The sequence below is a fragment of the Peromyscus eremicus genome, chromosome 17 (genome assembly GCF_949786415.1).
Source record: "Peromyscus eremicus chromosome 17, PerEre_H2_v1, whole genome shotgun sequence".
NCBI lineage: Eukaryota > Metazoa > Chordata > Mammalia > Rodentia > Cricetidae > Peromyscus > Peromyscus eremicus.
This window is the reverse complement of record NC_081433.1, coordinates 57,875,571-57,893,019: the sequence shown is the minus strand read 5'-3', so window position 1 is coordinate 57,893,019 and position 17,449 is coordinate 57,875,571. Positions and strand designations below refer to the sequence as shown.

At 43.1% G+C, this 17,449-nt stretch overlaps 1 pseudogene; it reads left to right on the top strand.

Annotated features, from left to right (window-relative positions):
• Window positions 1–472: 472 nt before the first annotated feature.
• Window positions 473–14,905, top strand: LOC131894253 (non-histone chromosomal protein HMG-14-like; annotated as a pseudogene).
• Window positions 14,906–17,449: the final 2,544 nt, after the last annotated feature.

Sequence of the window (17,449 nt, the reverse complement as noted above, 5' to 3'; positions counted from 1 at the left end):
CATTCCTTGCCCTTAGAGCACCACAGCACCTTCTTTGTCATACTTTTTTGGCATTTCAGTGACTGTGGTGTTACCTCCCAAGAGCTTGGTTTGCAGATCATAGAATAGAGTCCCGCTTCTGCTAACACTCTAACTCTCAAACCTTTCCTTGACAGCCCATTCAGGAGGGAATCCTGCACCACAATCTGGCTGTTTATGTGCTAAACAAGGATTTCTACAAAGACTAAACAAGGTAATAACATGAAGACAAAAATAAAACCTGGTGGATAATTTTTGTTATTTGCTGTGGAACTATTTAGAATTCCAAGTAGAATTTAACATTCAAGGTGTGTCTTTGAAATGTAGCTACCAGAAAATTATGAATCTTTACATGGGTAATTAACTCTGCCAACTTGGGGATTTTTTAACTTGGAGTAAATCAGCTATTTAACAATATGTAACATGTTTTATTATATACAGCCCCATTAAAGAAGATAACAATGTCCTCCATTATGGACCTAGTCAACTATACCGAGGACAGAACTGGCTTGAAATGAAGGCTAAATTCTCTACCTAGATCACTGCCCCCCCCCAGAGGGTCGCAGCATTTCGTGCGGTGACAGGTTCCGCCTCGCACGCGCATCCCACCCAGCACTGACAGGATGCCCAAGAGGAAGGTTAGCACGGATGGAGCAGCGAAGGCGGAGCCCAAGCGGCGCTCCACCAGGCTGTCTGCCAAGCCACCCCTGCCAAGGTGGACGCGAAGCCGAAGAAGGCCACGGGAAAGGATAAATCATCAGATAAAAAAGTGCAAACCAAAGGGAAAAGGGGAGCAAAGGGCAAACAGGCTGAGGTGGCTGAGCAATAAACCACAGATGTGCCTGCAGAAAATGGAGAGGCTGAGAACCAGATTACAGCCTATGAAGTAGAAGAGAAGAAGCCAAGGCCGACTAACCATCCATCTGTCTGTCAGTGTCCCCGCCTCCCTTCTTGTACAATCCAGATGAATATCTTTATCAACTATTTTGTAAATACGAGTTTTTTAGTAGCTCTCGAAACATTTTTAAAAGGTGTGAGGAAGTCCTGCCTCATCCCATTTTTTAAGTGTAAATGATTTTTTTAAGAGGTTAAATCGATACCCAGAGAGGCCTGCCCCTAGGTCCCATCCCTGGGCACCAGCCATTCCGGGGAAGACCTGCCCAACTTGGCCCCAGGTTCTAGCCATCATACAGGAACTCCCCCCACCCCCACCGGGAAGGTTCACCTTCTCCAAGACCCCGGGCAGGCTCGGCAATCTCCACGCCCTGCCCTCACACCCATCTGCCCAAGACCCCAGCCACTTCCTGAGACTTAGAGACCAGCCCCCAGATCCCATCCTGTCCCAGAGCTCCCATCTGGACAAGAGAGACCCCAACCACTACCTGAGACTCAGAGACCAGCCCCCAGTGCCCATCAGGCCCAGAGCTTCCATCTGGACAAGAGAGAGACTTCCTGAATCTGTCAGCTCTGTCTGGACCAAGAGCGCTGATATCCCCAAGAACGAATCCACAAGGAGATGGGCAGACGTCAAGGCAGAAGTTCATACAACAAAATGAAGAGCAATACAGCATCACCAAACCTAGCCCTCCTCCAACAGCTAGACCTGAACATCACAAAATGGAAGAAGCAGAAGAAAGCAACCTTATGAACAACATCATGAAGAGGCTAGAGGCTTATAAAGAAGAAATCACAACTGAAATTGAGGAAAAGACAAACAAAAAATGGGAAGAATGCTCTAAAAAACTAGAGGAAAGGACAAATAAAGCAGAAGAAAACAATAAATCCCTGAAAGAAAATCATGAAAAAGCAATGAAAAAGATGAAGGAAACAGTCCAAGACCTGAAAAGGGAAATAGAAAAAATGAAGAAGACACAAACAGAGGGAATGCTGGAAATAGAAAATATGAGTAAACGAACAGGAACTTCAGATGCAAGTATAACTAACAGAATGCAAGAGATGGAAGAAGGATCTCTGGCGTTGAAGATACGGTAGAAGAAATAGATTCCTCAGTCAAAGAAAACACTAAAGCCAACAAAGTCATGACCCAAAATGTCCAAGAAATTTGGGACACCATGAAAAGACCAAACCTAAGAATAATAGGGATAGAGGAAGGAGAAGAATACCAACTCAAAGGCACAGGAAATATATCCAACAAGATCATAGAAGAAAATTTTCCCAACTTAAAAAAGGAAATGCCTATGAAGATACAAGAAGCCTATAGAACACCAAACAGACTAGACCCCCGCCCCCCAAAAAAAAGTCCCCTTGCCACATAATAATTAAACAACTAAACATACAGAATAAAGAAAGAATATTAAGAGCAGCAAAGGAAAAAGTCCGAATGACTTATAAAGGCAAACCCATCAGAATAACACCCGATTTCTCAATGGAGACTTTGAAACCCAGAAGGACCTGGACAGATGTAATGGAGACACTAAGAGACCATGGATGCCAGCCTAGACTAATATACCCAGCAAAACTTTCAATCATCATAGGCAGAGTGAACAAGACATTCCAAGACAAAGCCAGATTTAAACAATACTTATCCACAAACCCAGCCCTACAGAAAGCACTAGAAGAAAAATACCAACCTAAGGAAGTCAGATACACCCTCGAAAACACAGGCAATAGATAATGCCACAGCAGTAAACCCCAAAGAGGAGAAGTACACACACACTACCACCAAAAAATAACAGGAATGAACAATCACTGATAATTAATATCCCTTAATATCAATGGACTTAATTCACCTATAAAAAGGCACAGGCTTACAGAATGGATATGAAGGCAGGACCTATCTTTCTGCTGCATACAAGAAACACACCTCAAATTCAAAGATAGACACTACCTAAAATAAAAAGCTGGGAAAAGACTTTCCAATCAAATGGTCTTAAGAAGCAAGTGGGTGTAGCCTCCTAATATCCAGCAAAATAGACTTCAAACTAAAATCAGTCGAAAGAGATCAAGAAGGGCATTACATACTGATCACAGGAAAGATCCACCAAGATGAAGTTCCAATTCTGAACATTTATGCCCAAAACACAAGGGCAACCACATATGTAAAAGAAACATTACTAAAGCTTAAACCACATATAAAACCCCACACATTAATAGTGGGAGACTTCAACACCCCACTTTCACCACTGGAGAGATCAGCCATATCAAAACTTAACAGAGAAATAAAGAACTTAACTGATGTTATGACTCAAATGGACTTAATCAATATCTACAGAACATTTCAACCTAAGAAAAAAGAATATATCTTCTTCTCAGCACCCCATGGAACCTTCTCTAAAATCGACCACATACTTGGCCACTAATCAGATACAAAACAACTGGAATAACCTCTTGCATTCTATCAGACCACCATGGTTTAAAGTTAGATTTCAACAACAACAAAAATTACAGAAAGCCTAAAATGTCATGGACCCTGAATAATCCTCAACAAGGAAGAAATAAAGAAAGAAATTAAAGACTTCCTAGAGTTCAATAAAAATGAATGTACTATGTACCCAAACTAATGGAACACTATGAAAGCAGTGGTAAGAGGAAAATTCATAGCTCTAAATGCCCACAGAAAGAAGTTGGAGAAATCTCACACTAGTGACTGAACAGCACACCTGAAAGCTCTAGAATTAGAAGAAGCAGAGTCACCCAGGAGGAATAGATGCCAGGAAAGTATCAAATTGAGAGCTGAAATCAATAAAATAGAAACAAGGAGAACAATACAAAGAATCAATGAAACAAAGAGTTGGTTCTTTGAGAATAACAACAAGATAGACAAGCCCTTATCCAAACTGACCAAAAGGCAGACAGAGAGCATACAAATTAGCAAAATCAGAAATGAAAAGGGAGACATAAAAACTAACATTGAGGAAATCCAGAGAACCATCAGGTCATACTTCAAAAACCTGTACTCCACAAAACTGGAAAATCTAAAAGAAATGGATAATTTTCTGGATAGGTATCACATACCTAATTTAAATCAAGACCAGATAAACTATTTAAATAGACCAATAACCCCTAAGAAAATAAAAACAGTCATTAAAAGTCTCCCTACCAAAAAAAGCCCAGGACCAGATGGTTTCAATGCAGAATTCTACCAGATCTTCAAAGAAGAGATAATACCAATACTTTTTAAATTGTTCCACACAATAAAAACAGAAGGAACATTACCAAACTCCTTCTATGAGGCTACAATTACCCTGAATAAGTATGGGGAGAGCAGACAGCCTTGTCTTGTTTCTGATTTTAGTAGAATTTCTTTGAGTTTCTCTCCATTTACAGTAATATAAACAGCTTGGTACTGGCATAAAAACTGACATGTGAACCAATGGAACCCAACTGAAGACAGAATTCTCAACAGAAAAAGCTCAAACAGCTGAAAGGAATTTAAGGAATTGCTCAACATCCTTAGTCATCAGGGAAATGCAAATCAAAATTACTCTGAGATACCATCTTACACCCATCAGAATGGCTAATATAAAAAAGACAGCTTATGTTGGAGAGGATGTGGAGGAACGGGAAAACTCCACTGTTGGTGGGAATGCAAACTTGTACAGCCACTTTGGAAATCAATATGGCGCTTTCTTAGAAAATTGGGAATCAACATCCCTCAAGACCCAGCTATTCCACTCTTGGGCATATTCCCAAGGAATTCTTAATCATACCACAAAGACACATGCTCAAATATGTTCATAGCAGCATTATTTGTAATAGCTAGAACCTGGAAACAACCTAGATGCCCTTCAACTGAAGAATGGATAAATAAAATGTGTTACATATGCACAATGGAGTACTACTCAGCACAGAAAAAATCATCCTGAGTGAGGGAACCCAGACTCAGAAAGACAAAGATGGTATGTACTCACTTATAAGTGGATACTAGATATAAAGCAAAGGATAACCAGACTGCAACTCCCAACTCCAAGGAGGCTACCTAGTAAAGAGGACCCTAAGAAAGACACAGGAATCACCCAATGACAGAGAAATGGATGAGATCTACATGAGAAGACTGGGGATGAGGGGGGTACTAGATGGCAAGGGTCAGGGGAAAGAGAGCTTAGGGGAGCATGAGTTCCCAGCTGGATCATGAACAGAGTGGGAGAACAAAGAAAGAGATAACATGATAAATGAAGACCCCATGGGAATAGGAAGAAGCAGAGTGCTAGAGAGGTCCCCAGAAATCCACAAAGATACCTCCACTGTAGACTAATGGCAGTGGTTGAGAGAAAGCCTGATCTGACCTAGTCTGGTGATAGAATGGCCGAACACCCTAACTGTCATGATAGAACTCTCATCCAGTGACTGATGGAAGCAGATGCAGAGATCCATGGCCAAGCCCCAGGTGGAGCTCCAGGAGTCCAATCGGCAAGAGAGAGGAGGGATTATATGAGCAAGAGATATTGAGATTGGAAAAAGCACAGGGACAAATAACCAAACTAGTGGAAACACATGAACTGTGAACCAATAGCTGAGGAGCCCCCATGGAACTGGACTAGGCCCTCTGGATAAGTGAGAGAGTTGATGAGCTTGAACTGTTTGTGAGGCCCCCAGGCAGTGGGACTAGGACCTGTTCTTGGTGCATGAGCTGGCTTTTTGGAACCTAGGGCCTATGCTGGGAACCTTTGCTCAGCCTTGGTGCAGGGAGGAGGGGACTGGACCTGCCTCAACATAGTCTACCAGGCTGGGCTGACTCCCTAGTGGAGATTTTGCCTTGGAGGAGGTGGGAATGGGGGGTGGATTTGGGGGGACGTCTGAGGGATGGGAGAATCAATGGCTGATATGTAAAATTAAATTAATTATAAAATAAAAATATTTATAAAAAAGAAGATGGTAGAGGACTTTAAAGAGGAAATGAATAAATTTCCTTAAAGAAATCGAGGGGGAAAAAAACCCAAAAAATTAGAAGACATCAATAAATTCCTTAAAAGAAAGCCAAGAAAACTAAGAAAAAGTAATTAAACAGGTGAAGGAAACAGTTCAAGACTTGAAAACTGAAACAGAGGCATTAAGAAGACACAAACTGAGGAAATGCTGGAAATGGAAAATCTGAGTAAATGAATAGGAACTACAGATGATTATAAGCATAAACAACAGAATACAAGAGATGGAAGAGAGAATCTCTGGCATTGAAAATACAGTAAAGGAAACAGATTCATCAGACAAAGAAAGCATTAAAGCCAACAAAGTCATAACACAAAATGTCCAGGAAATCTGGGACACCATAAAAAGACCAAACCTTAGAAAAATAGGGATAGAAGAACAAAAAGAATACCAGCTAAATGGCATATAGAATATATTCAACAAAATCACAGAAGAAAACTTTTTCAACATAATGAAAGAAATGCCTATGAAGATGCAAGAAGCTTAGAGAACATCAAATAAACTGGACCCTCCAAAAATGTCCCCTTACCACATAATAATCAAACCACCAAACATACAGAATAAAGAAAAAATATTAAGAACTGCAAGGAAAAGGTCAAGAAACATATAAAGGCAGACATGTTAGAATAACACCTGACTTCTCAATGGAGACTCTGAAAGCCAGAAGGTCCTGGACAGACATTATGCAGACACTAAGAGACCATGGATGCCAACCTAGACTATTATACCTAGCAAAACTCTCAATTACCATAGATGGAGTAACAAAATATTTCATGATAAAACCAGATTTAAACAATATGTATTCACAAATGCAGCCCTACAGAAAGCCCTAGAAGGAAAAATCCAACCCAAGGAAGTTAGATACACCCACGAAACACAGACAATAGACAATTGCACACAAACAAATACCAAAGAAGGGAAACACACAACACTACCACCAAAAACAAGAATTAACAATCACTGGTTATTAATATCTTCTAATATCAATGGATTCAACTTGCCTATAAAAAGACACAGGCTGACATAATGGATATGAAAACAGGATCCATCCTGCTACTGCATACAAAAAACACACCTCAACTTCAAAGACAGACACTACCTCAGAGTAAAAGGCTGGGAAAAGACTTTTCCAATCAATGGACTTTAGAAGCAAGCTGGTGTAGCTATCCTAATATCTAACAAAATAGAGTTCAAACTAAAATTACTCAAAAGAGATCAAGAAGGACATTACGTAATTATCACAGGAAAAATCCAACAAGAAGAAGTCTCAGTTCTGAACATTTGTGCCCAAAATACAAGGGCACCCACATTTGTAAAAAGAAACATTATTAAAGCTTAAATTGCACATCAAACTCCACACAATAGTAGTGGGAAATTTCAACATCTCAGTCTCACCAGTGGACAGGTCTGCCAGACTAAAACTTAACAGAGGAATAAGGGAACTAACAGACATTATGACTCAATGGAGTTATAGATATCTACAGAATATTCCACCCTAACAAAAAGGAATATACCTTCTTCTACCCTATGGAACCTTCTCTAAAATCGACCACATACTCGGTCACAAAGTGAATCTTAACAGATACAAAACAATTGGAATAACTTCCTCTATTTTATCAGACCACCATGGCTTAAAGTTAGACTTCAATAACAACAAAAATTACAGAAAGCCTACAATCTGTACAATGGAAGAAAGAAAACATCTTCAACAAATGGTGCTGGCATAACTGGATATCAACATGTAGAAGATTGCAAATAGACCCATATCTATCACCATGCACAAAACTCAAGTCCAAGTGGATCAAAGACCTCAATGTAAAACCAGTTATACTGAACCTGATAGAAGAGAAAGTAGTAAATAATCTTAAACACGTTGGCACAGGAGATCACTTCCTAAATACACTACCAGTAGCACAGACATGGAGAACAACAATTAGTAAATGGGACCTCCTAAACCTGAGACGCTTCTGTAAGACAAAGGACACAATAAATAAGACAAAATGACAGCCTATAAAATTGGAAAAGATTTTCACCAACCCCACATCTGACAGAGGGTTGATCTCCAAAATATATAAAGAACTTAAGAAACTAGACATTAAAATAACAAACAATCCAATTAAAAAATGGGTTATAGAGCTAAACAGAGAATTGTCAAAGTAAGAATTTCAAATGGCCAAAAGACATTTAAGGAATTTCTCAGCATCCTCAATCATCATGGAGATACAAATCAAACTGACTCTGAGTTACCATCTTACACCTGTCAGAGTGGCTAAGAGCAAAAGCACTGCGGACAGTTTATGTTGGAGAGGATATGGAGCAGGGGGAACACTTCTCCACTGGTGGTGGGAATGCAAACTTGTACAACCATTATAGAAATCAGTATGGCAGTTTCTCAGAACATGGGGAATCAATCTACCTCAAGACCCAGCTATACCACTCTTGGGCATATACCCAAGGAATACTCAATCATACCACAAGGACACATGCTCCACTATGTTTATAGCAGCATTATTCGTAATAGTCAGAACCTGGAAACAACCTAGATGCCCCTCAACTGAAGAATGGATTAAGAAAACATGGTACATATACACAATGGAATACATATCATCCTGAGTGAGGTAACCCAGATTCAGAAGGACAAATATGGTATGTACTCACTCATAAATGGATACTAGATGTAAAGCAAAGGGTAATCAGGCAACAACCCAGAACTCCAGAAAAGCTAACTAACGGAGAAGACCCAAAGAGGGACACATGGACCACTTTGGGAAGGAGTAATAGGTATCCACGAGTAAACTGAGGATGAGGGGTGGGCAATGGACAATAGGGGATAGGGAATGAGAACATAAGGGAATGGGATGGTTAGGCTGAAAAAGGGAGGTAGGGGGAATGCAATGAAAGAGATACCATGAGAGAGAGAGAGAGAGACATCATGGGGATAGAGAGAAACCTGGTGCTAGGGAAGTTGCCAGGAATCCCCAAGGATGACCCCAGCCTGGGCTACTAGCAAAAGTGGAGAGGGTGCCTGAACTGAACTGGCTTACCTCAGAGATCAGACCAGTGAATACCCTCATGGTCATCACATAACTTTTCTCCAATGACTGATGGAAGCAGATGCAGAGATCCACAACTAATCACTTGACAGAGTCTAGGAGTCCAATCAAAGAGAGAGAAGAGGGATTCTATAAGCAAGTGCACCAGGATCATGATGGGGAAACATGCAGGGATGACCAAACCAAACTAGAGGGAATTCATGAAAGTTGGATCAATGGCTGTGGAGCCTACATGGGATTAGACTAGGCCCTTTGCCTGGCGAGACAGTTGTGTAGCTTGATCTGCTTGGGGGCCCCCTGGTGGTAGGATTAGAATCCATCTGGTGCACCAGTGGGCTTTGTGGAGCCCACTACCTATGATGGGACACCTCTTGCAGTCTTGAGGCAAGTGGAAAGGCTTGGATGTAGATGAACAGTCTTATTAAATAAGAAACACAGAGAGCCAAAGGCAGAGTTAAAAGCCCAAGAGGTCAGAGCAGTAGCTGAGAGCTGAGACTTAAAACTGCCTTCTTACCCTTCTTGCCACTGCTGTCTTCCCCTCAGCAAGAGACCTACTTCCTATGTATCTGTCTTTTTATTGACTTTCTGTTCTGCTTTCTCATTGGTTGTAAACACAACCACATGACCTCCTCATCACTGCCTGTCTATACAGACCTCCAGGTCTTCTATGGTTGGTATTGAGATTAAAGGTGTGTGTCTCCATGCTGGCTCTATCCTTGAACACACAGAATGTTCATGTGATTTGGATTAAAGGTGTGCGCCACCTCTGCCTGGTTTCTGCTACGGCTTGCTATTAGCTCTGACCCCCAGGCAACTTTATTTATTAACATACAAATAAAATCACATTTCAGTACAAATAAAATATCACCATACTTGGACTTGCCTCTACTTGATGTGCCTCCTCATGGGATGCCTTGCCTTTGTGTGGGTAAGAGTGAGAGGGGTATGTTGGGAGGGGGGTGCTGGGGGAGGAGGGAAGAGAGGGGTCTTTGATTGGTATGTAAAATGAATGAAAAAAATTCTTAATAAAAAAATTTAGACTTTCTGGACAGTGAGACATGTTTGCTCCTTGCAGGACCAATTTACTTCAGAGAAGAGGATGGGTATTGAAGACATTCCATGTGGAGTTTATCTTCTTCTTGGCAAAAGTAGCCATTTGGTCAAGAAAGTGTTCTTGCCTGGACTGCTTGACAAAATGTTGTATCGACTGGACATGCAGGACCCATAGGAAGGTGACCACTGAACTTTGCAAGGCGAGATGGTCCTTCAGGTTCCTGCTTCTCAGAGGAGACTGCCAGATATTCTACAGGACACAGGGAAAAGTGAATGAGAGACTAGGCCTATGAGCTGAAGAATGGATGCCCCAACACTGCAGAGGAACTTTGATGACTGTCCAGGCAGGCAGCTGTCTCTGTCTTTTCCAGAGTTTTGGAAGTTTCTTACAATGTTCTTCCTGTTTTCTTAGGTACTATTATATCCTTCTGAGATTTTTGATGTATTTGAAACCTAGATAGTTATAATATGGTTTTCATTGGTTATGATAAGAGATAAGGTAGATATGAAATTTTGGACTCACAAATATAGGATAGATAAAATATTTTCTTTAATTTTACAAAATACAAATAGACTAGATACTATAATTGTAATTCTTGCTTGATATATGTAATTTTACTAGGTTAAAGTTAAAACCTTCCTTTTGTTTGGACAGAAAAGGGGAAGTGATGGGAGAATGTCTTTCTGTATGCTGTGAATATGTGTTGCTCTGATTGGTTGATAAGTAAAGCAGTTTGGCCTATGACAAGGCAGCTTAGAGGCAGGTGGCAAATTCAAAGGGAGTGACAGGAAGAAGGCCAAGAGAGATGCCAGCCCACCCACCATCCAAGAAGCAGCATGTAATGGCACACAGGTAAAGTCATGGAACATGTGGTGACATATAGATTAAGAGAAATGGGCTGAGTTTAAATGTAAGAGCTAGTCAGTGGTAGGCCTCACCAATGGCCAAGCAGTTTTTTTTAAATACATTTTTTATTAAGAGATTTTTCTATTCATTTTGCATACCAACCACAGATTACTCTGTCCTCCCTCCTCTCGCTCCCCCAGCCTTACCCCCCACCCCAACCTCCATTCCCACCTCCTCCAAGGCAAGGTTTCCTCCCATGAGGAGTCAGCAGAGCCTGGTACATTCAGTTGTGGCAGGTCCAAGGCCCTCCTCCCTGCACTAAGGCTGCACAAAGTGTCTCACCATAGGCACTAGGTTCCAAAAAGCTGGCTCATGCACTAGGGACAGGTCCCGATCCCACTGCCTGGGGCCCCCCTATACTGGCCAAACAGTTTTAATTAGTATAAGTCTCTGCTTGTTTACTTGAGTCTGAGTGGCTGTGGACCAGGCAGGACACAGGAAAACTTCAGCTACATGTAACATAGCTCATCCTTGGTCTTGGGAGGGCTTGACTTACAAAGCACCAAAGAAACATGACTACGCTTGTCATGATAGGCTATTACAGTCTATGACTGCCTTTCTACCCTATGTCCCACGCCAGCTCCAGGGTATAGATAGGTCTTTGCTGCTAAATTTAAAGCAAGAGAATATTGCTTAGCTTAATTTTTTTGGTGAGGGTTTTAGCTTGTGTTTCATTTGCTTTGGTTTTTGGTTTTCTTTGTTTTTGTTTGAGGTTTTCTTATTTATTTGTTCTTTCTTTTGTTCTTGTCATTCAATTGATATTTTGCTGATTCTGTACACTATATATAATGACTGCCATTATAAGCTCCATTGAGTAAAATGACTGTATTTTTATGAATAAAAAAGCAATTTCACACTCTTCTCTCTTTTGACCCTTCTTGAGTCTGGTTTGCTGTCATGCTCCTGTAACCCAAGAACTCACAGGCAGAGATGGATCTCTGCAAGTTCCAGGCAGCTTGGCCTACACAGAGTTCCCAGCCAGGGATCTCAGGACTACACTGGGGATGGTGTCCTGGATGTGGATGACATTAACTACTCTGTGAATACCCATTTTATGATGGAAAAACTATCCATGCTGTATCATTGAGGTTTGTTTGTTTCTTTAAGATTGATTTCTTTTATTTGTATTATGGGTATTTTTCCTGCTTAGTATCTCTCAGTGACCAGAAGAGGGCATCAGATTCCACCTGGAACTGGAGTTACCCAGGACTGTTATCTGTTCTCTGGGTACTCTGGGAGAGCAACAAACTCTCTTAACGAATAAGCCATCTTTCCATCCCCAGTACTTGGTGTTTGTCCTTCCTGCCCTGTGTGTTGTATTAATTAGGACTGGGTCCTCCACAACAAAAAAGAGAAGTGTCTGGAGACCTGTAGGGGCAGATACATGAGATAGACATGCTAAATCTCTTAGGCTGCCAGGCACTCATGCAGGGAATTTGTGGGTTCAGGATCCTATCCCAGCATCACTTATCAGCATTGGAGTAGGTTTGTCACCTCTTATTTAGGATAACAAGGCACATTAGGTCCATCTGATGAAATGTAGTATTAAGGAGACCCTCCTGGGGGTAGAGAAGGGGTAAGGAATGTCTTTTGATGCTCCAGCCAAGTACAGTTGGGAGGAAGCTTCCGAAGAGCCTGAGTGGATGGAGCCTGCAGCAGAGGCCACATGGCTCTGGTGGAAAGCATGTTTGTGCAAGGGTAGAGTGGGATAAGGATGGTTGATGCTGGTCTTTTACCAGAGGCCATCTCAGAGTACATTGAGGAATGTGTCTTCCATGAGTACTTTATTCCTGTGAAGCTCCCCTGGAATATATCTGACTTCTGAGACTGATAGAGAGTAAATATGTAGAGGAAGTAATCCCAGGGTGTAGGGGAGATGGGAGAAAGCCAGGGAGTCCATGCAAAACTATAGTCCCATGAGAGCAATCGCCCTCCATTCCCCTAAAACTTTGTGTATTAGTTAGCATTAACTGCCAACTTGATACAGCCTAGAATCAACCGAAAGAAAGGCTCAGGGGAGTAACTGTCTTTGTATAAGGTTGGTCTGTGGGCATATCTGTGATATAGATATGTTTGATTGATATTTGGGTAGGAAAGACTAGCCATTGTGGGTGGTACCATTCCCTGGGCAAGTGGTCGTGAGATACATGAGGATACCAGGTGAATATGAGCCTGGCAAGCAAGTCAGCAAGCACTATTCCTCCATGGTTCCTTGGATCTGAAGATGGGCCAGGAATGAGAGAGGCCTGTGGGGTGGGCCACTTAGGGGCAGGCCTCCAAGGTTGAGCTCAGGGAATGGTTGGGCTCTAGCAGTTGGGCTCCAGGGGCTTTACCACCCAGACAGGCATAGAAGTTTGAGGTGGGGGAACTACCTGGAAGTGAATCAGGGGAGGTCAAGCTCAGCTGTGGAGAGACCTTGGAGTTCATGGTCCCTACTCCAGCTTCTCCCTTCTCCTGTGTCTCCTCCTCTTCTTCAAGTAAGGCCTCAGCATCAGCTAACTTGGTCTGGAGCCCAGGAACAGGCTGCTAAGTACTGCCTTAACACTGGGGCCACAGGCATGCAGTCCCGTCCCATGGATACCACCCTGGCCTCCTGGCTCCTGGCTGAGGCCCTGCTCTGCTCACAGCCCACCTCCCATGGGGATCCCCATTGTCATTTGGTAGGGCAGGGCAGGAGTGTGGGCCACCATGGAGCCATAAAGCCAGGAGCTGCTCACCCAGAGTCAGCAGAGCCTGGCCCCGGCCATGACACAGCAGAGGCTCTGCTCACAGTGCTGCAGGCCTGAGGAGTGCTAAGACCTCAGGAGCTGTGGGAGCTGGAGGAGGAGGAGGCAGGGGGTGGCAAGGCAGAGCTACTGCTCCAGCTGCTCCTGGCCAAGGAGCAGGGCCACTTCTAGGACCCGATCCTCATGCTGGATGAGAAGCAGCCTCACCTGCTGCCCATTCTCTACCTGAAGGGCATCAGACTATAACCTACCAAGGGCACAGGTGCGTGACTGGTGGCTGTCCTGTGTGGCCCTCAGGGCACCGCTTCCTTCTGTAGTTTATCTGGGGTGAGGATCTGGTAGCAGCCGCTGCTCTCTTTCTATTGCTCAGGTAACTTTCTTGCTCAGTCCATACAGGAGAGGAACTGATAACTGGACCTGAATTCACTCCTACTGCCTCTATCCTGAGGTTCCTGGGAAAAATAAAGCCTTGCCTTGCCTCTTGTGATTGCTACTGCTGCAGGGTCCTCTGGAGGACACCAGGTCTCCTCAGGTTCACCTAGGCCTCTCTTCAAATTGATTATAGACTGGAGTACAATTTCCTGAACCATCTTTTCCCTGACACCAAACAGTACATAAGTACTCCTGGGTTGCACAAATTGTAGTGATGATGGCTGAGAATTGCATAAGGAGATTACCACCCAACTCTTATAGGCTTGGGATTTCTGATGTTCTCAGTTGGAAGCAAGGGGCTGCAGAATCTGCAGCCTTCTGTGTTGAATGCACATGATGGTACAAGGCATCCCAGAAGTGTCCAGAGCTGTCATACATTTGGATGAGCTGAGCAGGAAGGAGAAGTACCAGCTTCTAATAGAAGGTGACAACCTGCAGGTAGCCATGGCCACCCATGTTGTGAAAGGAACCTAGATTTCTTTACATAACACCTATGACGTGCCATCATGTCTGGACCTTCAGCCGATACCCAGAAGTTTCCTGACTCTGGCATTTGCTCACTCTTCCTCCAATTACACAGCAATTTGTTTTGGGAAATAGAGCAGAATATCCTTTCTGTTTGTCTTACAGGGAGGAAGTGGGAGTGGGTTCGCTTCTGGGAGACACTTTCTCCAATCACCTCAGCTCTCCTGGTGGAGAAAACTTAGGGTATTGAGGCTGCCCAGATAACTATCATCAATGAGATCAAATACAGGATGATCAACCAGAGCATGAACATGGACAGGAGGCATGTGATGCTGCTCTCTGACCTGAAGACCTACAAGCTATGAGGGAGGCTTGAAGTTCACTATCTGGCACACAAGGCCAGGAACTTCTATGGCATGTAAAGCACACTCCTATGAGGACTGACCTGGACAGAAAGTAAGGTGTCACCACCAAACACCAATTGTGGTGATGGGGTTCTGATAAATTCCCAGTGTGAGAATTCCAACACAGCCAGTTGTTGGAGAAGAAAAGCTGGAACAAGGCTTTTGTCCATGTCCTGAATTTTATACTACACCAGTATTGGCCATTACAAAAATCAGGACGCCACATGGTGAGCTGGGGAGTCAGTTCCCCAACCCAGTCTGTATGCTGCTCTTGTAGCTGTTACCAGAGAGTATGGCGAGGGATGTAATTCAGTGCCAGAGGGCTTGTCTAGAAAGCATGGGCCTCTTTGTTTGATATCCATCCATCACACACACACACTCACTCACTCACTCACTCACTCACTCACTCACTCACTCACACTCACATACACAGGGAGGGGAGGGGAGAGAATTACCTCGGTCTCAGATTGGGGTGCAGGAGGAATCTGCATCTGCTGTGAGTTCTTTATTACTCCCCATAAAGAAGTTGATTTATTTTTTCATGACCCTTTCCTGATAAGCCTGTGCTTCAGTGGGGACTTTTAGAAATCAAAGGTGTTACTCAGTGGTAGAACAAAGCTGAGGTAAATATCTCAGGCCCGGGCTCACTATCAGCACTGAAAACCAACTAGGTCGTGTGTGACAGTGGCATTGCCCGAGAGAGAGGTCATCTGTAAGTTTGTGTTCCTTGGTCTGCTTGCTTGTTTGTTTGTGTGTTTGTTTTGTTTGCATGTTCCATTTCACTGTATCTCCCATACAAGTTTTATTTCTATTGGTTTGTCATGTGTACATGTGGGTGCATATTTTTGTAGGTGCCCTTGCATGTATGTGGAGGCCAGAAGTCAACCTTGGGTGCCATTTACTTTTGACCTTTGCCTTTTAACTAATTATGTATAACATGGATTTCATTACGATCTTTTCATGAATGTATATGGCACACGTTTTTCATAATCACCTTCTGTTACTCTCTTATCCACTTCCTAAACTGGCTCATTCTCTTCCTTTTTTATTTAAAGAAACAATGAATCTCATTGGGGTGCTTACAAGGGCAAGTGTTGAGGGTTATTTGCAGGAACATGGGCACCTTTACATTGTGCACACAGTTGAAGAAAGTATCTGTCCCTGTCCCAACAGCTAATTGGCTATAAATCTTCAATGAGATGTGGGGCTTCATGTATCCCTCCCTCCCCCAATATGCCAAGATGTTGACATAACTCCTCTTGTGAAGGTTAGTGCCACATTTTCTTGACTGGAAGTACATAAATTGTTTCTAGTATTATCTTCTTGAGCATAGTAAAGGAGAAGTTCTCCCCCTTTGAAAACTCAGATTCTTAATTCTTTGTGGCACAGCATCTGGGGTACAATTGAAAGACTCCACGTATTTTTAGGCCCACTGCATCGTTGGCTATGAGGCTGTACCGATAGCCATCTGCCTTTAGTGGCACCATGAATATCTGCTTGGCTGATTTTGTTGTTTCTGGTGTTGGGATATCTGCTGCTTTCTTTGGAACTTCTGGGACTGGCTTGAGACCCTTCTGATCATCTCCCCTGACACAGGGTGAAGTCTTGATTATTACCAGGTTTGGCCTGGCCAAATATGGAGTGTGTGTTGATGCTGTCCTCCTTTGAGAAGATAGTTCACCATTTCTTTGATGCTGCCTTTTTGTGCAGAAAGACTCCTTATGAGGTAGGTTTGCAGTGTCAAAGGCCTATTGCTTACAGAAGCAGTGGATCTTTTGTCTCTAGAGCCCAACAAAGGCACCCTGCCCTGCCCTCCCCCATTGTGAGCGATGTTCGGTGTAGTAAGCTTGAGTTCCAAGAAGAAAAAGATGGAGCCTAAGCCAATGGGACCTTTTAGCCCTTGAAGCTATACTTGGCCATATTGACTAACACCCTACATGTTGTCCAGTGTTGGCAAGATGTGCACAGTGGAAGAGGCACCAGGTAGCAGTAGGGTGGCCTGCTGTCCTTCCTCCTAGTAAGACACTGAGCATGCAATTCAATAGTCAAGTCCTCCCCAAATCGTGGGATACAGACTGAAGAGGGAAAGAGAAACACAGTGAGAGGAAGGCCTGGTTGTGCATGCCTTTAATTCCAGAACTCAGGAGGCAGAGAGTTCAAGGCCAGCTGGTTCTACATAATGAGTTCTAGGCAAGTCAAGGCTACTTAGTGTGACCCTGTCTTAAAAACATCAAACAACAGCATCAAATTAAGGTGAAATGAAAAAATGGACATGATTAGAGTGGGGAGATTAAGGATGGGAGGATCCCAGTGATAAGCCAGAGTATAGCTGTCATAAACCAGGACTGGGACCTAGCACCCAGCCCTGACACAGGAGACTGGGTTCTTACTAAAGGTTTGCAGCACCCACTTCATGATGCTTCTCTGCCACTGATCCCTTTGCAGCCTTGGCATAGCCTCTGTCCCCCACACTACTTGGAAATGTTCCAAATGTTCTATGTCCAG